Below are 26,064 nucleotides of genomic sequence, written 5' to 3' on the forward strand. Positions count from 1 at the left end.
GATAGGGATATTGCAAATGTTCTAAATAACTTTTTTTCCAGTGTGTTTAACGATAACTGTATCTCAACAGTTGACACTAACAAGACACAAGCTATTATACAGCTTGAGGATTTTGTATTTTCCAGGGAGGAGGTTTTATTTCATTTGAAAAAGATTAAAGCAACTAAAGCTCCGGGACCAGATAATATTTATCCAAAAATTTTAGTAGAATGTGCAGAGGAATTAGTGGATGTTATTTTGATTATTTTCAATGCTTCTTATAACTCGGGGACGGTGCCAGAGGACTGGAAGCTGGCTAACATAACGCCACTCTTCAAGAAGGGGTCTAAAGGTATTGCTGGGAATTATAGACCTGTAAGTTTGACTTCGGTGATTTGTAAGATTTTCGAAACTTTGATCAAAATTAAGATCATGATGTTCTTGGAGACTAATAGTCTGTTGACTAGTTTGCAGTATGGTTTCAGGAAAGGTAAATCCTGTACTACTAATCTATTGCATTTCTACGACAAGGTTACCTCAGCTTTAGATAACAAAAAATGTGTGGATGTTGTTTATATTGATTTTCAAAAAGCTTTTGACAAGGTACCGCATGTTGCTCTTCTCAGCAAGTTAGCTGACATTGGAATAGGAGGAAAAACTTTACTTTGGGTAAGAAATTGGCTTACTGGTAGGAAGCAAAGAGTAGTTGTGAGAGGAAATCACTCTAATTGGAGTGATGTTTTAAGTGGGGTTCCTCAGGGATCAGTTTTAGGGCCTCTTTTGTTTATTATATTTATGAATGACATCAATGAAAATATTTCTGGAAGCATGAATTGTTTTGCTGACGATGTAAAAGTTATGGGGATTGTCGAAAATGAAGAACAAGTAAAACAGCTGCAAGAGGATTTAGATCATATTACTAAGTGGGCAGATAAATGGGGTATGGCAGTTAATGTAGGGAAATGTCAAGTGCTACACTTAGGTCATGGAAATAAGCATATGAGATATCGTTTACAGGGTTCAGTCATAAATCAGGCAGAAAATGTTATGGATCTGGGTGTCTTTATAAATCAGGACTTCAAGTTTAGTCAACAGTGCAGTATTGCTAGTAACAAAGCCAACAAAATGCTTGGGTTCATCAATAGATCTATTTCAAACAAATCTAAGAAAGTTCTTCTGCCTTTATATAGGAGTTTAGTAAGACCTCATTTGGAGTATGCTGTGCAATTCTGGTCGCCTTATCTGAAGAAAGATATTTTTGTATTGGAAAGGGTTCAAAGAAGGGTAACTAAATTAGTAAAGGGGACTCTCAGATTTAGATTATGATACCAGACTTAATAGGCTTAACATGTATAGCCTAGAGCAAAGGAGAGTCAGAGGGGACATGATTCAGTTATTTAAATTTATCAAAATGAAAGATGTAAATGGATTAAATTTTTGCGGGGAAAGCAGGACAAGGGGTCATTGTTTTAAGCTATTTAAATCTCAGGCTAACTTGGAAATCAGGAAAAACTACTACTTTAGCAGGGTCGTGGGCACTTGGAATAGCTTACCGGAAGAGGCGGTAATGAGCAAGGGAGTGGATAGCTTTAAGAGGGCCATTGATCTTCATTGGGGACTAATTAATTGACCAGGACCAGCCTAGCTGGGCCCAGAGCCTGTTGCTGGTCGTCACATTTGTATTTGTATTTGTATATACGTTGGTTAAAGTAAGATCAAAACTGCCGTGGGAACTCCTATCTCTTATGAGTAAAATTCTGAAATTACGTCGAAATGTTCACCGTCAAATCTTTTGAAATCAATGAAACCCGTAACTGCTAAAACAGGTGTCTTACACTCAGATTTTTGAAAAACGACTCTACGCGATGACAAATATTATATTCTCAACATTCATGAAATTTATATATTCGATAGAACATCAAGGGACAATTTCAGAACAGCTATTTTATTGAAGGTTTTCAAGAGGATACTTTCATGCATGCGAAGTAGCGCTTGTCAGCTAATCACATTTTCCAATTTTAAATAGAAAAGAAAAAATTTCATAATGTAGGGTGAAATAACTGATATCAATGAGATTATTCAGACCAATTTTGATCTAGACTTATTTTTAAAATGAGTTTCAAAAAGTAATAGTTCCAGCTCAATATAGCTTGGTAATTCAGAAAGAAAAGAATATTGATAATAATAATAATAAACAAATAAGTTTTTCTCTCTCAGAAAAAATTGCTGTTTTAATTAGTGAATTTTTACTACGCAAATTATATAAGAATGCAAACTCAGTTTTTATTTAACACTCACGCTAGTTAAAGTGCTACAAAAATGAAAGGAATACACGGCTATTTAGATTTTATTGATATCATGCTCAACCTCTCATACATAAATTCAGTATATTTTTCATTGTTTATTTAATTACACTGATTCACGTAAACGATTACGAAACTCAACTTAGAACGAAAATAAGGCTTGTTTTCGTTTATTTCACTTGTATACTACATTTTTGTATGAATCCTCGCATTACTTCTTGAGATATATCAGTCACATAAAACGATAAAAATTATTCAGTGATCCATCCTTTTGGGATGACTGAAGCCAAAAATAAATGAGCAACTCGCCCTTTAAGATATACCTGTAGACCAAATTTTGTCTTAACCCTTGTACAGTAGACCCTCGTTTTACGCGGGGGTTATGTTCCACGGAAATGCTGCGTAAATCGAAACCGCGTGAATTGAGACCTAATATTAGTGTCAAAATAGGAATTAGGTTCGGTAGATTAAAAAAAATACTTCATTCTAGTGATGACTAATTGTATAATAAGTTTAATGTGTACTTATATCAATTTTTATGCACAATATGCATAAAGAAAACAAACTAATTTCGTGTTCTGTTTATGAAGAAGAGCTGACTATGATAGTTTTTTGGTAGTCATTACGAATTTTTCCTCCAATTCTTTGCTTAGCATTAACTCATCCATGATCACTTGCGTCATTTCCATGATAGAATCTTCTTTCACTAACAAATCAGAAAGATCATTCCTATTGTCTACGGATGGTTCGAAAATTTTCAATGTGAGCGTTTTTGGTTGTGTGTCACCGGAGTCGGTATCCGCGTTGGTTTTGACCTCCTTTGTCACTCCTAAAAGCTCTTCTTCCAGTGAGTTCTGAACTGTGTGAGTTTAATCACTTTACTTCTGATAGAAAAAGCTCTGGAACCAATCGCATAAAATGTCTCCAAGGACCCAAGTTCGATTATTAGCCCGCGAAAATGCAGTTAGTTACGTGTAATCTGCAATCTTTAGGAGCTTGGGTTTTGAAAGAGAGGAAAATGTTACCTGTTTGCATTGCCGCATCTGCGTAAAACCGAAACTCATCTGCGTAAATAAAATAAAGGTGTCAAATCTTCAACCGCGTATAATCGAAACCGCGTAAAATAAACCCGCTGAAAACGAGGGTCTACTGTATTACTTTTTGAGATATATCAATCACAGATAATAAAAAAAAAAAGGAAAAACATTCGATTGCTCCACCCTCTGGTGTTATTGAGTCCAAAATCTGTCCCCCTGCTGCTTCCTAACATTTTATTTGATTCCGTTCATCATTTTTTGAGCAATGACAGTCACGCATATCGATGAAAACGTTCAGTTACTCCACTATCTTGAACGAATTGACGCAAAAAACCACGCAGCCCTAAATCATATATGGGTACTTGCGGGTATCGTTCGAATTCTTACAACAGGTTTTGACGTAGAATGTCCCCAAAAAATCGGTCACTTACAAACGCACACTATTCTTGAAGGAAAGTTTAAAATAATTTAGCGAACGTCAGAACTGAGCGTCGTCAGAACGTTTTACAGTTGGTAGATAGCGAGTCACAAGAAATAAGATAACGTAACGCTTGTATTCTATTTGTTTTCTGAAAAACAGCCGAGAGTTGCGAATCAAAACAGAATAATCTTTTTAGAATTTATCATGAAACTCAGTTAGTCCAGTCCCATTTTTAACGGAGACATTCATTAAAGGCAGTAACCATTTATTCTGCAAATTTGGTGTTAAACATCATTTTTGTACATTTAAATTTTTCTTACCAACTGAATAAACGAATTTTGAATCTACAACATTTTGGACAGGCGACATTTTGGACGGGCGACATTTTGGCCCGACGACATTTTGGACAGGCGACGTTTCAGCCCGGCGACATTTTGGACCGTCGACATTTTGGATCGGCAATATTTTGGCCCGTCGACATTTTGGACCGGCGACATTTTGGGCCGGCGACATTTTGGACCGACGACATTTTGGACCGGCGACATTTTGGACCGGCGACATTTTGGACAGGCGACATTTTGTCCCGGCGACATTTTGGATCGGCAATATTTTGGCCCGGCGACATTTTGGACCGGCGACATTTTGGCCTGGCGACATTTTGGTCCGGCGACATTTTGGCCCGGCGACATTTTGGCCCGGCGACATTTTGGCCCGGCGACATTTTGGCCCGGCGACATTTCGGTGGCGACATTTTGACACCAAACCGAAAAACATTTGAAACGTAATCGGAGTAGCGAGCAAATAATTAAAACATTCATCGATTATAGAACTTTTGAACAGGATATTAAAGAAATTAATTTCTCTAGCTTAATAGATGAAAACATGGAGATAAATGAGATTTATAATACTTTTATCAGTAAAATTAAGGAATTCATGGAAAAAAAACAAGATAAAAAAAGCTAATAAATTAAAAAAATAATGGATTACACAAGAGTTAGTAAATATGATCAATAAAAGAGAAAAATTATATAAAAAAACAAAACAATTTCCTTATAATAAGGAATATAAAAATAATTATAAAGAATACAATAAACAATTAAAAAAGTTGATTAAAAAAGAAAAAGAGGATTTTTTTCATAAAAAATTTGTCTATGCTGGAAAAGATGGAAGAAAACAATGGAATATTTTTAAAGATATTACAGGGATTAAGAATAAGAATTCCATCGATGTAGATAATAGCAATGAACTAGTTGAAAAATTTAATGACTTTTTTATAAATTGTTGTGTGGAAATAAACGGCGATAAAGCATCAAACTATGATAATAACATAACACACCAAACAAATTCTATGTATATTTACCCAATGGAAATAAGTAAGGTTAAAAATATTATTGATAATATGCAAAATGACAAAACCCGGGACATGACGGAATTACAAGTAATGCACTTAAGATAATTGCTAATTATCATATAGAAATTGTGACAAAAATCATCAATATTAGTCTACAAAGAGGGGAATTCATAGAAGATCTAAAAAAAGCAATAATTACACCGATACACAAATCAGGTGCTAAAGATGACTGTAATAATTTCAGACCTATCTCAGTTCTACCAATTTTCTCAAAATTATTGGAAAAATGTTATAGCTCTCAGTTGATGAATTTCTTAGAAAAATATGATTTTTTCCATAACGCACAATGCGGATTTAGGCAAAACAGAAATACTGAAAAAGCTGTATTAAAATTAGCAGGTGAAATTTATGCGAACATTAACGAAAACTACGAAACTTCTGCAGTATTCTTGAATTTACGTAAAGCATTTGACAGTGTAAGCATAAAGATTTTGATAAAAAAGTTATACAATGTTGGAATAAGAGGAATACCTTACAAATGGATATTATCCTATCTCACGGACAGAAAACAAGCAACAAAACTAAATAACTGTATAAGCAAATATAAAACAACAAAAACGGGAGTCCCTCAGGGATCAATTTTAGGTCCATTACTTTTTTTAATATATATTAATGACATGTCATACATTAAATTATACGGTACAATTACTCTATATGCAGATGATAAGCATTAACATATTCTGCAAAGAGCATTAATGATATAAAAAACCAAATGGAACTTGATTTAACTGCTATAAATAAATGGTTAACTGACAATATGTTATCTCTTAATATAAATAAAACAAAATACATAAAGTTGGATTTAAAAAAGAATGGAATTAATAAAATTGATTTAGGCATAAAATTTTACGAACCAACATGTGACTGCACAAATAACTGTAACTGCCCTACCATAGAAAGAGTCGAAAATATAAATTATTTAGGTATAACTTTTAGCGAAAATTTAAAATGGAAATGCCATACTGATAAACTTGTGAAGAAATTAAGAGGTAGAATACATTGACTCTATCTATTGAGAAATATAGTTGGGAAAAAGTTTCTTAGATGTTTATTTTATGCTTGGATAAATTCAATAATTACGTATTGTATTTGTGCATGGGGAGGTGATTATGAAACAAATCTTACCAATTTAAATAGAACTTATGCAAAAATTTTGAAAATAATTTATGGATCTAAACAAGAACTTAATAAAAACGATACTATTTTACAAAAGTCAGAGAAAATCTATAATATCAGAGAAATATATGCACAGAGAATATTGTATTTTTTGCATAACAACAATAACTGTTTTGAAATTAATGAAAAACAATATAATACTCGAATTTCAGGTAAACAATATAAAGTCATAAAACCAAATAAAACGATTATTAAAAAGCAATTCTTTTACTTGGCACCGCGGCTGTTTAATGAACTAACGGAAGATGTTAGGAATGAGAAGAACTTTAAAAAATATAAACAAGGGGTCAATGAATATATACAAAATAATGACATTCTATCAACAATTAACTTTTAGCTGATAAAATATACTGACTTGCCAACCGGGGGGGATTTTGTATTGTAATTTTTATACTATTGAATGTTTCAATGCGAGTTATTGTATTTTTTTTTTCTGGAGTCAAACAGTCCAATAATTGTTCTGTGTAAAATTTTTACTACTTGTGTAAAATTAATTCGTAAATATTTCTGTTAATACATATTTGTGTTTGTACTCCATACTAAACCAATTAAAAAACACTGCGGACAGTGCCTTTGGCGCTCTTTAGTGTTGAATTTAATACTAACTCGTGTTGAACTATAGTCAAGATTTTCTTAATATTTTGTTATGAAGTTTAAAATTTATGTTTCATAATTTGTAAGTTTTTTTAACTTTACTTTTTTAATTTTGCTTACTGTTATGTATGTGTATTTTGTTTGTTAATAAATTTTATCTTATCTTATCTAAATACAGCTTTAACATTGAAAAACTGCCGGATATTTGAATCAAACACGCAAAATAACTGAATCAAGAGTATCTGACTAACCAGTTGTCGCTTACGCGTGTTACTTCAGCGAGTTTTTAGCCTTCTTTTAGTAAAATGAGTTTTTTTTGGGGGGGGGGGGGGACTGACAAGAAGAGGAGGGAGGGAGTTGCACACTTTTATTGAAAATTTTCTTGGGAAAAGTCAAGCAAAATGAGTGAGACGGGGAGATAATGTCGCGAAACTTCTGCGCTCTATATGACCTGGTTTCCTAGGAGGGAAATCGCCGATCTTCGACATTGCGCTATGCTCCCGGACATGTGCGCCGACCGATTTGGCTCGCGCGCGCATGTCCGGAGCGTGGCGCAACGCCGAAGTTCGGCGCTTTCCCTCCTAGGAAACCAGGCGTTTAGTCACGGGTAGCGTTAACATTGGATCAATGAGGTGCGAATTCCAAGGACTATAGTTTGTTTTATGACATTGAAAAAAGAGTGTCTTTTTTAGTTACTACCTGTTTTTCACAATTAACTGCAAATACATTTTTCAAAGAGGATAAGTTAAAATTTGAATTTTGTAATTGCTTTTTAAAACTACGATTAAATTGAATAGCGATAGCTTTGTGCAAGGTAAATTAGATAAAAATGGAACAGCGTTTAAAAGCACAAAAAGGATAAAAAGTTTTTAAAAACGCAGACCATTTAAACTCTCTCTTGACCTTGATTCATCCATTTGTTCATTTCGCGCTGAGGAAGGAGGCTATTGCCTCCGAAACATGTCTGCGTTTTTAAAAACTTTTTATCCTTTTTGTGCTTTTAAACGTTGTTCCATTTTTATCTAACCTATTTTACGATTAACTTCTTTCAATAATCATAGAATGTATATTTTGAGTGAACGGGATACTTTTTTTTAAGGATACCTTATAGTCCATGAGTGCCAGAACTACGTCATAATATGAAGGCCCAAAATTTCTCTTCGTAAGCACATTACAGCAGGTAAGAACGGTTCAATATTATTTAAGCTGAGTCACGCTGGCTTTGGCAGAAAACAGGTAGCAAAGGTGCTCTTAAAATTGCTGCAAAAACTACATATCATAGACTCATTCCATGTCACGTAACATGGTGGTCCCCATTCAACCATTTCCGATTTGGAGGACGTTCTACAAAGGTGCAGACATACTTTCAGCCTAAATATGACAATTTGTTTCACAAAGCTGATCCGCCATTTTGGAGCCTTTTTTTTCAATTGATCCTAGATCCCCAGGGTTTGGGTAATTGAAGCTGAAAATTTGTAGGTTAGTTTCAAAGGCATGTGTGCATTTCTCTAAAATTTTGTACGAATCGGAGTTGGTCGGATGGACACAACGAAGTCACTTGACATGGAATTTGAAATGTTTAGTTTTGAGTCATCTTTTGTTACCTGTTTCCTGCCAAAATCAGCGCGACTCATCTTAAATAATAGCGAACCTGTGAACGCAGAAAACTTTTGGGCCTTTACACTATGATGTAAGTCTGCGCTCACGGATTCTTGCTCACTAAAAATTATCTTGTTTCACAAAAAATTAAATAAATTTTTCTTAAATTGCATGTAGGGTTCCACATTAAAAAAATAACTACACAGTTTTGCTTTATTGAATCAAAACTGTTTAAAACAAACATAATTCAAACAAGCTGCCGTCACGCGAATATTGCAAAAAAATAAAAAAATAAAAAAAAAAAATAAAATAAAATAAAATAAAATAAAATAAAAAAAAAATAAATAAATAAATAAACCCACACAGAAATGCTTGTATTACAATATACAGCAAAAAAATATCCAGAGACTTCTCAAAAAGTGACATTTTTTTCGAATTTCTATTATAAACTTCGCCATTTTCTTCATATTTACAAAAGAACACAATTTTTTGGTAGGCCTAATACTTTCGCTAAAGTAAGCATTTTAGAGAAATTCCGAAAAAGAAGAAATCCACTCATTTTCCGTCACCGAAAGTTCACTAGACTACTCCCATCCCATTGCGTCTCAGTTCAAGTTGAAGGTTAAGTTATTTAAAAAAAAAAAAACTTTCAGTTTCCTAGGAAGTGGATGAATTCAAATGAACCGAGCTAGTAAAAGTGACGAATAATCTGAAAATTAAAGCCCCGCTCCTGAACCGACATAACGTAATCTTATTTCGGATCGTCAGTTTCGAACGGTGAGAGGAAATCGTCTGCCTGCTCGGTCACACACGTGTGGAAAACGAGTGTTCCAAAATGTAACAATCTTGCTCTCATACTGCACTGAAGCGAAACTAACGTGTTCCATGCTCGAAATAGCTTCTTATTTTTTGTCCCCTTTTCCTGCAATAGTTTTTTTTTTCTTTTTGTTAACCACATCATCCCTAAAACCGATAAGTCACTCTCTTCTTCGTCACGGTGGTATTTTAAAATTTCAAAATTTGTTGGCACATTAGTTGTGACAATAATTTAATTTAGTAACGTCAATCAGGGTAGCTTTGGGCCACTTCAAGTTTTTTAGTACCTTTGACTTAAAAAAAAATCTAGAGGGCCCAGTGCTGCATTTGTCTGGTAAGGTTATGAAATAAGTTTTCTATTACGTATTTACTTTGCAAAAAAAAAAAAAGTTAGCAACATTGTACACAGCTCATTGCATCATAAGGGCAGTCCAAACTGTATCCATCCTCCAAACTCTAGACAGCGGACCCTTTCAAAGGTGCGGGTGCCCATTCAGTGCAATCCCCTGCTATTGGAGTGAATAGATACTTGGGATTAATTAAACTTAGTTAAATTAAATATTGCTGATTAAAGGAAACATTGCGATTTAAAAAACGGTAGGTAGTTTACAATGCTGAACTTAGATTAGAGTTTCTGGGGTGCAAAAATCAAATTGGACAGAAAAAAAATCAATGTGTTAGCAAATCCATTAAAGCTCAAAATTTAGCATCGAATTAATTGGAATAATGACACGTTTTTTTTTTTTAGCTGGCACAATTTTTATGCATTGAGTTTATTTTAATATCTTTTTTTTTTGTATCTGGAGTCGAATGTTTAGTTTAGCATCTAGATCGCTTCGTTTTTTTTATTTTTGGTGGCTGGTATAGATTGAAAATGCGGGTTCACAGAGGTAAGTTGTGTCAAATGGAGGAATTGGATTTGCTTTTTTAACGAGAGTTTGGCATGTTTTTGTTTTCATAATACAATTGTATTGCATAATTCAATATCAATTAACATTTTGATTTTTTTTTTGAGCAATCACGATTGCTTATTGTTCCCACTTGACTGTTTTTGACGTTCCTTTGATTTTTCCCACCGCCACGCTCCGCACCATCACCGTCGACGGGCTCCTCACAATGCTGCTCCTATAGCGAAAGCCGTCTCTAGGTTGCATCCATGTCCTACACACACGCGCATACATACATAACTACACACACACACAAACACATACACACACATACATACATAACTACACACACACACAAACACATACACACACATACATACATAACTACACACACACACAAACACATACACACACATACACCTACACACATACACCTACACACACCTACACACATATACACACACACGCATACATACACACACCCACACATACACACACAAAAACATACACACAACTACCCACACATTCATGCCTGCACACAGACACAAACACATATACCTGCACACACATACATTTATCCCCCCACTCACATTCATACACACAACTACCCACACACTTATGCCAGCACAGACACAAACACACATGCCTACACACACATACACATAACCCCTATACACAAACATATACCCCCACACACAAACATACACGCCTACATAAACACACTCTTGATTGCGAAAAACATAATTTGAATTCAAGATGTCAAAATTCAAATTATTATTATTATTATTTTTTTTTTTTATGTTTGCAGCAGACCCGACAAAGGGTCGGCGGACCACAGTCAGGGAAAAACTGAATCATAAAATAATTCTGAAGTTCTTGCGACTCGAAAGCTAGTTTTGAAGGTGTTGCAAGTGCTCTCTTTGCATTGTGCTATTTTAGGCAGTATTACAGTTAATCATGTAGAGCTATAAAATAAACCTTTTTTTTTTAAACATTTAGAAATTTAATTGCATTAAGGTTGAACTACTTTCATCAAAATGATTTATTTTGCATATCATTCATGACCCTCTGAGCGGCAAGATAGACTTAAACCAGGTTAATAATTCATTTTAATGGATTTATCAATTATGATTTCTTAGTTTGTGATAACTATACAGCAGTTTAGGAGTATTTCTACCATTCTACATCAAAAAATACAATAAAAGTTTTAAACTGTGAATGGGGCAGTTTATAGTAGATAAATTGTGACTGAGGCTCACAAAGTTACATTGAATGACAAATGGCGAGATGCAAATAGTATACGTTGTCAATCTTATATAATTAAAAACTGAGCTTATGTATCTATGTATGTACTTATGTATCTATGTAGTTATCCATGTATCTATGTCCAAGTTTCTTCTCCCGAACGACAGTGCGCTGACCATCGAACCAGGAATCGATGGATTCGTAGTGTTCCCGTCTTTATGTTTGACTATTTAACATAATCCTCCAATAATAATTAGTGGAGATATCAATTCGCAACTCCAACGAACTATAAGGGGCACTGTAGCCACTTTCTAATGGCGGACGAAAAAGGTAAAACAAACGCACGTGGTAACGAAGAAAATGCTAATAAGCCTAGTAAATTTTGTTCGTATGCATGATTTTTCCACTTTATTCTTTTTAAATTAATTTTCAAAGTCTTGTTGATATTCTGACCCACGTATAAAGAAATGAGAATTCAAGAAGCATTACTAAACGTCAGAAATTGATGCAAATTATGTAATTCGTAGTTCTAAGCAGCCAGTTCCACGATGTTGAATACGATATTTATCATTTCTTGATGAAACTACATTTTCATTGTGGCCATAAGACTGACAAGAATAACATTAAATGCTAGAAAATTTAATTATATGACATTACGAATTATTATCAAAAGAAGATGATACTTCTTTGCCTTGCTTGGCTAGCGCTCATTGTTTTGCATTTTTAGCTGAGTTATTTTTCTCAAACTCCGAATCGGTTAATTTAAAACTTTTGTGTTTCGAATGTTTCTAATTTCTGAGTTATGATTTAATTATGTCATGCTATGCAAATCATCAACAAAGTTTTCACGGATATATGGTGGTAGTTTTCTTTTCAGTTCATCTGCCATTATTTCTTTTTACTTATCGAATTCTGTTAATCTTGCTACCATTTTATTCCACTCATGATAAAAATTAAAAATGGTTTAACTAACATGCGGAATCTCGCCAAGGGTACTTTGCTCGCACAATACTAAAACTATAACACTAAACAAATTTGGCGAAACCTTTCAGCTGAGAATAAAAAGCAATAAAAAAAAAATCTTTCTCGGTTAAACATTTTTCATTTCGTTCTACGATAATAATTCAAGAAAATATTTTGAATACTGTCTATTCCAACTAAATGCTGCTGTAAAATATGGTTAGTTAAATTAATTTAATATTTAAATAAATTAATTAGTTTGAATTTTGAAATCTTGAATTCAAATTATGTTTTTCGCAATCACGAGTGTGTGTGTGTATGTAGGCGTGCGTGTTTGTGTGAGTGTGTGTGGGGAGGGGGGCGTATGTTTGTGTGTGAGGGGCATGTGTATGTGTGTAGGCATGTGTGTTTGTGTGTATGTGAGTAGTTGTGTGTATGTGTAGGTGTGTTTGTGTGTATGTGTAGGTGTGTTTGTGTGTATGTGAGTAGCTGTGTGTATGTGTAGGTGTGTTTGTGTGTATGTGTTTGTTAGTGTGCGTGTATGTGTGCGTATGTGTGTGTAGGTGTGTGTGCGTGTATGTGCGTGTGTGTGTGTAGGTGTGTGTATGTATGTATGTGTGTGTGTAGGATTGGACGCAACCTGAAGATGGTTTTCTCTAGAAGAGCAGCATCGTGAGGCCGGCCGACGGTGGTGCTGCAGAGGGAGGCGGGGCGAAAATAAAATCATAAGACATCAAAACAGTCAAGTGAGAACAATAAGCAATCGTGATTGCTCAAAAAAAAAACCCCCATATTCTTGCAAATTTACAGAAAACAATAAAATTTTTTACCTGGTATAACGTTATCCAAGTTTGTTAACCCAGAGTTTTCTTGTGTTAACGCTTTCACCATTTCTCAATCAATTTATTTTTAGAAGGAAATAAGGAAAACTAACATTATTTTGAGAAGCTATCGAGAATACTATTAAGGGACGAAACAATTTCTGTAGCTGAAAGCAATCTGAGACTCATCGATTGCGTTAATAAATACTCAGAACTGCCTGTGTTTACGTCAACAGACACACGTTGAATGCAATGTGGCAATGTTTTAGTTTTTTCGGCACTTTTGTAAATCACCGCAAGGTAGCGTATTCGAGCGCTGGAGTTGCGAATTAAAAACTATTAATTATGACACTTAGATTTCGACATAAAATCCCTATTTCTCGAAGACTTTCCTCCATTCAAATTATTATTCAATACTTCATCTCAACTTTCCGCAACAATGTTTTTATTAAAATTTATAGCGTGAAGAAAATCATTGATAGGAAAGTTTCCTTTAACATGTTTCCTTTTTAGTTATTTTTCCGCAATCTGCCGCAAAATTTTACTGATTTTTTTTTTTTTTTTGTTCAAGCCTGGTTGTTGAACACGCGTCACTTGACATAACTTGTATTTTTGAGGTAAACCGTGCAAAGCCGGGCTACGCAGCTAGTATCCAATAAGATGTTAAGCACAAAGTTTTTTTCTTTCTAATGGCGTTAGACTATTCAGCCCCCTTTACAGACGTAGTGTTATCCCCGCATTCGTCATTCAGTCTTTCCTGTGCCACCAATAAGGCGCGGATGTCAACGGCACAGATAATTTTGATGCCTAGTTTCCGACAAAATGGAGGTTGGAATCTGGGCCCTCTTCGATGCAAAACTGCTCCAGGGATTTAGTTTTGCCGAGGGCATCCAAAGCAAAACGAATACCCCAAGAGATCTTTTACATGCCGCATAATACGACATGGGCGCAGAAAAATGTTCTGCATCTCAAAAATCTCCCGACTGGCCACCGACGCACATAGGAGTATTTGATCAGTAGAAACCGGACAAAAACGAAAATCCAAAAGTTTGACGAAAATTGTTTTAAGCCTACTTTACTCCAAGTCAGATAACTGTTCTATCAAAGGACAGCAGTAAAAATCTCACCTGTTGCATTTCCTTTGGTGCAGGCTAGTCGGAACTTAGACATTGTTGGATCCTCTCGCTTTTGCTTTCGACGCTTTTCACGCTAAGTCTCTGTTTTACTGTTACTGTATTTGAATGCGATGAAATTTAGTAAAACAAACTTTTGAATAAGGGAAAGGGAGGCATGTAGCTCCATCTAAAATCCTGTTTCATTGAATGATTTCAACATTTGTCATTTTCTTACTCTGTGAAATTAAGTCAAAATTGGGTGTTTATTTTTCACTAAAATTTTTAGAAATTAAAGTTTTTGTTTACTTTCCTAACCGAGTCGGGCTGTACTTTTGTTAAGGGCATAAAATATAGACTGTCTGCTATGATATTCTGTAAAAACATCTTCCGGTTACACGTTATGATAATTTCGTAATTTACTCGTCCATCTTATGATAATTTTGTTCTTAAAATTGGAATAGACAAAAAGAACCATATCGAATTTTTGAAAAATCGCTTCGAGGTTCACACCCCCCATGCTACAACCTAACTTTATGCCACATTTCATGAAAATCGGCCGAACGGTCTAGGCGCTATGCGCGTCACAGAGATCTAGAGATCCTACAGACATCCAGACATCCTCCGGGACATCCAGACAGAGATACTTTCAGCTTTATTATATGTAAAAAATAAAGATACCACCGTGTACTTTACTTATAGCCTCCAAATACACTTTTCTGCGTGCTTGGTCATTTTCAGATTTTCCGTGTTTTTTCGATTATTCGTGTGCACCCTTGCATTAATTAGCACGGATAATCAAGAGTAGTGTACCTTTAGATATGCACAAAACGTCTTATTTTTGGACTTCAGAACTTTCTCCACACCACTAAGCGTGAGATCATGTCGTCATCTTTTCTCTTTTTTGGCATGGCACTTTAAGTAAAACAGGAGACCGAAGTACTCTAATACCAAAATGCAGGTTAGGTCATTCTGTCATTTATAACGCTTCTCTGGGAAGGTTACTCATCATCAGTGCCCACAGAACTGCAGGGGTGCCCCCTCCCCCCAAGTTCAATGGCGCAAATCCACCTCCCCCCCAATTTTTCTCAATCCTCTTTCCCTTTTTCTTATTTTTTATTTTTTAGCTCTCTTTTTTCATTTTTATTTATTTTTTGTAATATCTTTTATTTGTTTGTATATTTATTTATTTTAAATTATTATTATTATTTTTATTTTATCAGAAAAGTTCTGTACTACGCCAATGACATAAAAACACACACATACACACATACACATAAACTAATTAAATAAATGAAATAAAATATAAACAGAAGAAATATAATGAAATAAAATAAATAATTTAAATTAAAAATAAAGCAATAAAATAATTTAAGGAAATGAAAAAAAAAAATCCCCCCAAAAATTTGGATCGCGCGACTTACGCCAAAATCCCTCTTTTGTGGACACTCCTGCGGAACAGCAGAGAAACCTCAACCTTCAGTTTGAAAGTGCTTCAATGTGATGATGCTCACTTTAACCTTCGTGAACTTGATCGCTTGACCCGATTCAAATTACTACAACAAGAGCATGAATGATGAGGTGTATATGCCACCAGATAAGAAATGAGTGGCCCAGCTATATAATAATTTGACTTCTATGGCCTATTCTCCCTAAAGTTTGTGTCTGTTTTCGTAATTAAAAAAAAAGCAATTAAGGATAGCTTATCCTTTCCAATCTGTTGCTGTTTTTCTCTAGATTTTTTTTACTCGATTGTATGACAAATAAATTCCACAATTTGATTTAAATACTCCTTTAAAACATCATCCTTTTTTTAACCTTTCAATATATATAAAAAAAAAAAGCTTGCATTTATTAAAATATAGCAAAGAACTCATAAAATCCGAACTTCCGAACTTTCATTAGCCAAACTGTTCAATTACCTGAAAATACTACTCCTCTCATTAACCTGCCTGTTCTAAATCAGAATTCCCTGAAGGAGTGACAAATCGCCCAAACATTTTTTAAAACACACCTTTTCAACATTAGATTTGATTGAAACATAAATGTTCTGCATGAAAAATATATTTTCATACAATTATTCTTAGTCTAGTTAATGAACGGTTTGAAAAAAATAAAAAAAACGTGTAGTTTTGAAAATTGGCACACACGTACAGAAAAGGCTCGTGATAAGCATACTAAAAGTCCCCGGTGGTAGGGGGGAGCTCGCAGCCACCTAGGATTTTATACATATATATATATATATATATATATATATATATATATATATATATATATATATATATATATATATATATATATATATATATATATATATATATATATATATATATATACATATATAGGTGTGTTTTTTTAGTTTTCGTCGAATATCTCAAAAACTATTCACTTGCGAACAAACCTAATATTTGATGAATTAAAGAGCGTAAAATTATCTTTAAAAAGCTTTTTTTTTATTTTTTAGCCTACTTTCCCAGTAAAAATCAGAAAAAGAAGAAAAAAGCATGAAAGAAGGCTTAATGCATCTTAAAAATATCGCGAAAAACAAAAAAAGTCAAAAATAAATAAAATAATTAAATAAATATAGAAAAATTAAAAATTGGAAAGTAGGGTACTGAGATGAGGAAAAATGTCTGTCGATCTGTCTGTACCCCCCCCCCCCCCCTAATAACTTTTGTATGAATAGTCCGATTCGAAAAAATTTTTTTTTGTTCGAAAGATCTCGGCAAGGACACCTCATTCCCATATTTTACTTTTTGATTTGAACTATTTTTTGTTCAATTTTGAACAGTTCAAAAAAACTTAACATTAGCGCCTACAGGGAAATTCAAGGCAATTCTGAACTGTGAGGCGAATTTGCTTCAAACAAACTTTGTAGGAAAAAACTTTTGATGAAAAACTTGTATATAAATTATCTTTTTGATTTGAACAATTTTCCTTTCAATTTTGAACAGTTCAAATATCTCAACATTAGCGCCTACGGGGAAACTGAAAGTCAAGGTAGATTCCGTACTTGAGGACGGATTTACTTCAAACAAATTTTGTTGGAAATAGCTCTTGACGCCAAACTCCAGACTCCGACTCCGAGAATTTAGAGGCACCTGACTCCGACTCTGACTCCTGTGCCCGACAATTAATCGGACTCCGACTCCCCGACTTCAACTCTGACTTCGTAGCTTTGGCAAAAATTTATACACGGAGGACAAATGACTAATTCCGATTCTTGGATATTCGACTCCGACTCCTTTATGTCAAAACGAGATTGACTCCGACTCCGCAGCTATGGTTTTAACTGTGAAATACTTATTGTTGATATGACTTGTTTTTATTTTCACGCTAAAGTTTAAATTTAGGTATTCAGTTATCGGCGAATTCGCAACTCCAACGAACTATAGGGGGCACTGCAGTCACTGTCTAATGGCGGAATTGAAAACTAAAACAAACGCATGTGGTAACGAAGAAAATGCTAAAAGTGTTGTGATTTTTGTTCGTATGTATGATTTTTTCGCTTTATTCATTTGAAAAGATTTTTCAAAGTCTTTTGGTTATTCTGACCCATATAGAAAGAGATTAGAAACCAAAAAGTATTACGAAAGTAAACAATTAATGCAGAACACACAGTAAGTTGTTCTGAAGCAGCCATTTTCACGATGTTGAATTCGGAATTCATAAATTTTTGGTTCGCTTCGAACGGCATTTTCATTTTGTACCGTTTTTTCTATACATTAGTACATATTAAGTTCAGTTTCGTGACATTTCCAGCATTTGTTGACATTTTTGTCACATAGTGCACATACGTGGCAGACTGTCAAGAGTAACGTTTAACACTAGATAATTTATTTCTATGACTATATGATTGGATATCCAAAGAAATCATGCATTTAATTCATTCGTCATGGAAATGATTTACCTGATATGCGAAATCTTGTCAAGATACATTATTCTTTCACATAATTTTAAAACCATAAGCCTATAAACAGATTTTTGGCGAACTTTTATTTTTTATTGTTCAAATTCTTAACGTTCTTTCTGGATTTTTCAATCTGTTCTGCGATAAATATTTTCAAGAAAATTTATTTGCATACTGTCTATTTCAGTAGGATACTGTAGTAACAAAGGTTATTTAAATCATTTATGTGGAATTAGGTTAAGGAAAAGTGTCCAGTCAATGTTGTTAAGTTCGTTTTTTTTTCCATCGAATTGAAAAACTGATTCAAATTCACTCAGAACAAAATAAATAAAATGTGTACTCACAGTTTATATATGGTGGTAGTTTTCTTTTCAGTTGATTGACCATTATTTCTTTTTGCTTATCGAATTCTGTAATCTTACTATCATTTTATTCCACTCATGATAAAAATTAAAAATGGTTTAACTAAAAATGCGAAAACTCGCCAAGGCTACTTTGCTTCCACAATACTCAAACTACTATAACCCCTAAACAAATTTGGCGAAACCTTTCAGCTGAGAATAAAAGGAATAAAGTAAATTCTTTCTCGGTTAAACATTTTTCATTTTGTTCTACGATAATAAATTCAAGAAAATATTTTGCATACTGTCCATTCCAACTAAATGCTGCTGTAAAATATGATTAGTTTAAATTAATTTAAGATTAAAAAAAACTCATATTCTTACAAATTCATACAAAACAATAAAAAATTTTACCTGGTATTACGTTATCCAATTTTGTTAATCCAGACTTTTCTTGTTTACGCTTCCACCATTTAATACTTTTTTGAAAGAAATAAGAAAAACTAACATTATTTTGAGAAGCTCGAGAATACTACTAAGGGACGAATTAATTTCTGTAGCTGAAAGCAAACTAAGACACATCGATTGCGTTAATAAATACTCAGAACAAACTGCCTGTGTTTACGTCAACAGGACACACGTGATGCGCAACGTGGCAATGTTTTAGGTGCAGACGCAGTTTTATAAATCACCGCAAGGTAGCGTATTCGAGCGCTGGAGTTCCGAATAAACTCGAAGTCATTTATGTTTCTACATAAAGATATGCGCAGACGATTTTTGTTTTGACAAAAAAAAATTATTTCTTTAAGTTGACATTTTATTGTTTTTTTTTTTTTTTGTTTTAGTAAGTGCATTAATTCATTTAAAAAAATGTTTTTGGCAACAGGGGATAAAGAAACGATTTTTTTTTTTGATATGATGTATTTATTTTAATGAGCTTATTAATTTTAATTATTATTTTTTCGTTTCAAAAGCTGTTAAAGATTTTTTTAAGGAAAAAAGTGTATTAGCTGCTTTGTTTAAAAGTTGCTGCTATTTTATTTGTTCGTTTTTTTTTTTTTTTTACGCATCTAATTTTTTTAGATGAGTGAGGAATATTTTATTCCTAGAAATCAGCTTAAAGTATTTTAAAAATATGTTAGAAATTTTTGCGATTTTAGCTATTTTTGAGAATATTGATCAGGTACTAGAAAGTTGTATGAGTATAAGGGAAAGTAGCCTCGTCTAGTTCTAGACAGAACTTCTTGTTTATATTGTAGCTATAATAGTTTCAAAGATATTAAATTTCAAAGTTTGAATTTTTGAAAAACTGACCATTTTTTCGTTCTTTTCTATTTTTGGAGCCTCTTCAGTGATTGATTTGATGTGAATATCCTTTCTCTTTTCAGTCTGAAGTAATGAAGGTCATTATGGAGATTTGATTTATTGAAACTGGAAAGCAGGGTGAGGGTACTTTAAGTGCCAGGTGGGAGGGAAGGAGCTCGCACGACCATTTTGAAATTAAAGTACATGTTTTCAGTTTTTGTTTTATGTCTCAAAAACTATTTACTTGCCAACAAAATTGTTATTTGATGATTTAAAGAACGTTTAAATATCTTTGAAAAGTGTTTTTTACTTTGATTGAATCTATAATAGTTAAAGATAAATTAAATTTCAAAGTTAGTTAATTTTCGGAAAACTGATCTTTTTTTCGCTCTTTTCCATTTTTGGGGCCCTTCGAGGATTCATTCGATGTGATTCTTTCAACTTTTCGGTCTGAAGTAGTGCAGGTTATTAGGAGGATTTTATTTCTTGAAATTAGAGGGTAAGTGGGGGAGGAAGGAGGCGAGTAATGCAGAAAGACAAAAATATGTGGTCAGGTGTCCTTTTCATGCGTTTTTTTCCTTCCACCATAGTCCAGCAAACGAAGACCCAAAATGAGGGTAAAAAATAAACGTTTATTAATAAAAATTGGTACACATGTACAAAAAGGTCTCCTAACGAACATACTAAAAGTCGCCGATGTTAGAGTCGTTTTGAGGGGAGCTCGTGCCGCTATCTTAGAATTCTTCTTAGAAAACTACATGTTCTTTTTTTTTTTTTCCACCCTTATTTTGGCCTTCGTTTACTAGACTATAGAGTTCTTGTCAATTTATTCCAACGTTTGTTTTACTCGAGCTGGGCGGCCCTGTTAGACAAGTTGGAAAATTTCGGCATTCTACTGTACTACTTTTCTCACTCCTTTTTTCAGGGTACTGGGAGGATGTATGAAGGAAGTTATTTGTGTTCTAAAAGAAATGTTAATTTAATTATGATTTACATACCGAGTTCATTATCTTCTTTATTATTATTACTAATAATAGAGCTCAAAGTCTCTTTGTCTGGATGTCTGTAGGATGTCTGGATCTCTGTGACGCGCATAGCGCCTAGACCGTTCGGCCGATTTTCATGAAATTCGACACAAAGTTAGTTTGTAGCATGGGGGTGTGCACCTCGAAGCGATTTTTCGAAAATTCGATCTTGTTCTTCTTCTATTTCAATTTTAAAAGCATTTTCCGGATCAAAATTATCATAAGATGGACGAATAAATTACGAAATTATTATGACGTTCAATGGGAGAGCGAATGAACATAGCCAATTGACGAGAAATTCATCATCCATTATTTAAAAATATACAGGCGAACTGAATGACCTTTAAATTTTCAACTACGGGCAAAGCCGTGAGGTTGTCAATAGTTAAATCTTTACGCTTGTTGTTTTGCACTTAATCCTGCTTCAAAGATAAATAATAAGGTTATTTTGTTTTATCGCATAATAAGAACAAAACTGGACGTAAATGCTAGAATCTCTAAATTGTAACGAATAACGAACCGTTTTTCATATATTCATATAAGGAATTTAAAAAAAACGTCACTATCAATAACGGATTGTTATTGAAAGAAAGATTAAATTATTTTACAAAGTATTCTTTTAGATAAAGTCAAATAAAAAATTAAACATTGTGCGAATAAATCTTTTAAGCTTGACGCTTTCTAACTAACCCTGACTCAAAGAGATATAAATACTCGTTTGTACCAACTCATCCTCATACATATAAGAGCGAATGAGCGAGTAACGCACCTGACGTCATTAACAATGAAGCTCGCTCCACGGCATGATAATTTGATAATATTTTTCGATAATATTTCACATGCTGGGAAATGCTTTATTTTGACGAGACTGAGCGGGATCCGGTATCTTAACTGTTTTACTGGGAAGACTCATTTTAGGAGAATGAAGACACAATGTAGAAGTGATTTTCACCCGTCATACCTTAACGGGCGACTTTTTTAAAGAAACAACAAGAATTTACAGTGCTGGCCAAATTATTAGACTAAAAAGTTTTTTTTTCTGTTTTTTGTACACTATTTGTACTAAAATACTATTTATTTTACTGTTAAAATACAGTACATACTGTACATTGATTATTACGTTTTCTGAGCATAATTTAATGTTTGCAGGTGGCAGCACTGTCTGCTTTGTTTATGTTCTTTGTTTATCTACCTACCAGGAACATAACCTCAATCAGCTTTAACAGGTTCACTAGTTCTTTTTATTAGAGTGTTCTGTTTTGTTTAAAGTTAGATTTAGGTAATTAGTGAGTATGTGTATGTGAGTATATAATAATAGTGAGTATAAACAATTTTTTGCCTCCTTTTTTAAAAAGTGTTAAAAAATGTTGTAAACCTTGTGAAAAATACGCCCAAAAGACTTAAAATGCTCATCAAGAACAGGGGAATGCATACTAAATATTAGATAATTATTTCGCTGTTCGTTAATGTGTCTATAGTTATGTAAATAATAAAGAATTTGCTTTTAAAACAGTCTTAGTCTAATAATTTGACCAGCACTGTAAATCAGACGTACATTCTGGAATTTCTTTTAATTACGACAGAAAATGAACCAATTTTGGCTAATGAGGAACAAAAACCACGATAGAAAGATAACTTTCTTACTAAAAAAACATATCCCATTCGAATTTTTTTTGCGTGAACTTTGATTAATTTTCAAAATTTCCTGATTTTACATAAATGATTACTTACTTGTGTATAGTTATTACAATAATAAGCTGTGTTTACATTTAAATTTTTCTTTACATTTTTTTAACTATTAAGTAAAGTTTTTTTTTGTTTTATTATTATTAGTTATTATTATTTTATTACTTATTTTATTATTATTATTATTTATTATTATTTTTATTATTTATTTTATTATTATTACTATTTATTATTATTTTATTATTTACTTTATTATTATTATTATCTATTATTATTATTTTAATTATTTATTTCGTGAAAAAGAAAAAAGCGCCCGATAACTTTTCCCATAGCTCTCCTCTAGTCAAAAGTTGATTTATTGATGAATTTATTTATTTAAAAAAATAATAAAACATAGTAAAAAAGGAAAACGGTCAAAAGTGAGGGGAACTTCAGCGGTTCGATTTTGTGTTTTCATAAATTTTTGACGCTCCAAAAGTTTTAGTACAAAAAAAAGAAAGAAAAAAAATAATTAAATGAAAAAAAAGAGAGATTAAAAATAAATAAATAAATGAATTAAAAAAAATAATAATAAAAGGAAAAACCTCACCGGTCCGGAAATTTTTTCAAAAAGATTTTTGCCTGTCCAGTTGGTCAAAAAAGATTGAGAAACGCTGCTTGCGATAGCGTGAAATTTAACAAAATGTTTATTTCAATCTTTCACGCTTGGCATTTTGGTTTAATCCTAATGCTGAAGTAAAAAAAGTATTCATTTTATTCCTATTCATAATTATAGCAAAAACAAACGTTTGAGTTCAACATTAAATTCTAGAATCTAGAATCAGCTGAATTATAATGAATTGTGAAAGCACTTTTGCTTCAGCTAAGGGTTTTTTTTTTTTTTTTTTCAAGCCTGGAAAATACTTCTTGTCAATTTTGAGAAAAGTGAAATTCATTTTGAAGGGGTGAAAATGTACGAAAACAGGGACCATTGTAATAATCATCAAAGAAAAAAAAAAGCGTAACTTTTAAGGGTGAAATGGAAAATGAATGGGGAAAAAAAGTTACATACTACTATTTCGAGTTTTAACATTAAGAATTCTTGACATTTTATAGTTAAAAAAAAAAAAAAAAAAAAAAACGAAAAATTACTGAATTTTTAAATGTAATATTTAAAAAATCCTAATCCCCCCCCTCTTTCTACGATGCTAAATTTGTATTTAAAAACAAAGAATGAAACTACGCTTATTAAAAATATATCTGATTTTCCTATTAATTTAATAAAAATTGATATCAATAACGGCTTGTTCCTTTTAATTACAGTCATTCTTTTACACAAAATTGTTGAAACTTTTTTTTTGTTAACTAAAATTAAAAATTAAACTACTTGACTCCTGACACTTTACATCACTCTCAAAAATGAGAAACAAGTATTCGTTTGATTCCATCCAGCAATGAGAGCACTAATATTAAGACAGACGTACACCCTTGTGCGAATTAAATCAAGTTGGGAATTCTTAATTTTCGAATTTTTTAGGTTGTTCAATCTTTGTTTATAACAGCTGATTAGCCTGCCAGTTGATTAGGCGCTATAACCTTACGTTTTTTGTCATAAATATTGGGTTTTGTTTAAGTGTTACAAATTTTAACACATTTTTGCTGTTTTTTCTCAATCCAGTCACTTTTTATCTTTTTGTTAGCCATGGATATTTCTCCACGGAAGAGGCAGGCCATTGTGACATTGAGTGAAAATCTGATTGCCACACAACAAGAAAAAATGATTTGTGCTTTGCTAAAAAGATGGTTTAGAGATCAAGAATACTACTAATTTTGATTTTATAATTAAATGATGTAAATAAAGGTGATTTTGTAAAAAAATTGGCTTAATTCCATTAATTTTTATAAGGGTGTTATGTCCCATAATTTTTAGTTTCTGATAAATACTTTTTAAATTAATTTCTAAATAAAAAAAAACAATGTATTACTCACCAAACAGTCATGCGCTCTTCGGACAACAAAGCGCTGCCTGCACCAAAACAAAAACTCGGAGAGGATGTTTTCTCTCTGGAACTAGTTGAGCGGAAACTGTGATGAACTGTCGTCTGCTCGAAACAAACATCTCAGAGAAACGGGACCGCGAACATTGCGACCGCATTCTCATTGGACAAGCGGCTTGTGACGTCATCTGCCAAATCGAATCGTTTGATTCAGAACGAGCAAATGATTTTCAAAAAAAGGAAGAATGTATCTGACGAATTAAACTTAGGAAAGCATGATTGAAGTTTTGAAACATTGTTTGCTGTTATCTTTTTCGAAGGTTCTTTTTTCTCTTTTCGAATTTTTTATGCTCTATAGTTGTATTGCTCAATAGTTTTTTAAATCATTGTTTAAAGTTAATTTCCGACACATTTTACATTCACAACATGTATCATAGGAAAAACACCCCCTAATAAGTCGGAATATTTTGAAAGTTGTACCATAACTGCACAAAAAGCAGTTATAAAAAAAAGAAAGGAGAAAGAAAAAGTAAAAGAAAGGAAGTATTCAGCATGAAATGAGTACAATCATAATGTTAAATTAAGTATGCAAATGAAAGAGAAACTGCAGTACATAATGGGGTTGTTTCCATCAGTCAAAAGTATTACTTTCAGTCCCTGAAGTTGATAAACTGAGCAAAAAAAAAAAAAAAATGGGTCAAGGAAAAAGTTTTATTTCAAAAATTTTAATTTTTAAATAATTTTTTTAAATGTCCAATTTTTTCAAACAAAACGTTTTCTTTATGTCGTCACAAGTGACGAACTTCGGCGCGCTATTACACTGGTGCGCTGAATGCTTACGCTTGCTGTCTACCGCATTTCCAGGTTATGATAATTCAGAAGCGAATTCAACATTGCTCTCTACGTTTGCTATCTGCCATATCGTTGCCAGTACATGTGAGTAAAGAGGTGAATTAAATATTGCGCTCTGTGCTAATGGCATCAGCGAATGGCATTTCATCAAACTGTGATGTCATGTGCAGAAGCGTAAAAAATGAAATTGAATCTGCGCACCAGTTGAAATAATTGTTACAACATATTAAAATTTGTCAAATTATTTTAAAAATGGTCAAATCCTATGTTTTTAAGCATGCTCTTTCAGGAAAAAATACTTTTAAATTTCGGAAACGATCCCATTATATGTAAAAAATTAAAATTAATAATGAGCTGTACGAAATAGAGCCTTTTTTTTATCGTCTGTAAACCTCAACATAACAACGAAATTGCATTTTCGAGAAAACCGAACCAATACGATGCGAAAAAATTATCGTTTGCGGGATTCTAAAAAAAGAAGAAAAAAGACAGTTACAGACGCGAGGAGGGAAAATCGTTATAAAATTTACAAAGGAAATGTATTTTATGTATAGTACATTTCAGTACACTTTAGTACACTGCAGTCACGTTTTTTTTAGATGCATTAC

General features: G+C 33.0%; 1 protein-coding gene across 1 annotated transcript in view; it reads right to left on the reverse strand.

Annotated features, from left to right (window-relative positions):
- Positions 1 to 24,722, reverse strand: part of LOC129224407 (elongation of very long chain fatty acids protein 7-like) — an 88,591-nt gene extending 63,869 nt beyond the window's left edge. Inside the window, exon 1 of the mRNA XM_054858856.1 lies at positions 24,597 to 24,722. The gene's annotated coding sequence lies outside the window, so the exon portion shown is untranslated. The remainder of the gene's footprint in view (positions 1 to 24,596) is intronic.
- Between the last annotated feature and the right edge of the window lie 1,342 nt (positions 24,723 to 26,064).

The sequence above is a fragment of the Uloborus diversus genome, chromosome 6 (assembly GCF_026930045.1).
Source record: "Uloborus diversus isolate 005 chromosome 6, Udiv.v.3.1, whole genome shotgun sequence".
Taxonomy (NCBI): Eukaryota; Metazoa; Arthropoda; class Arachnida; order Araneae; family Uloboridae; genus Uloborus; species Uloborus diversus.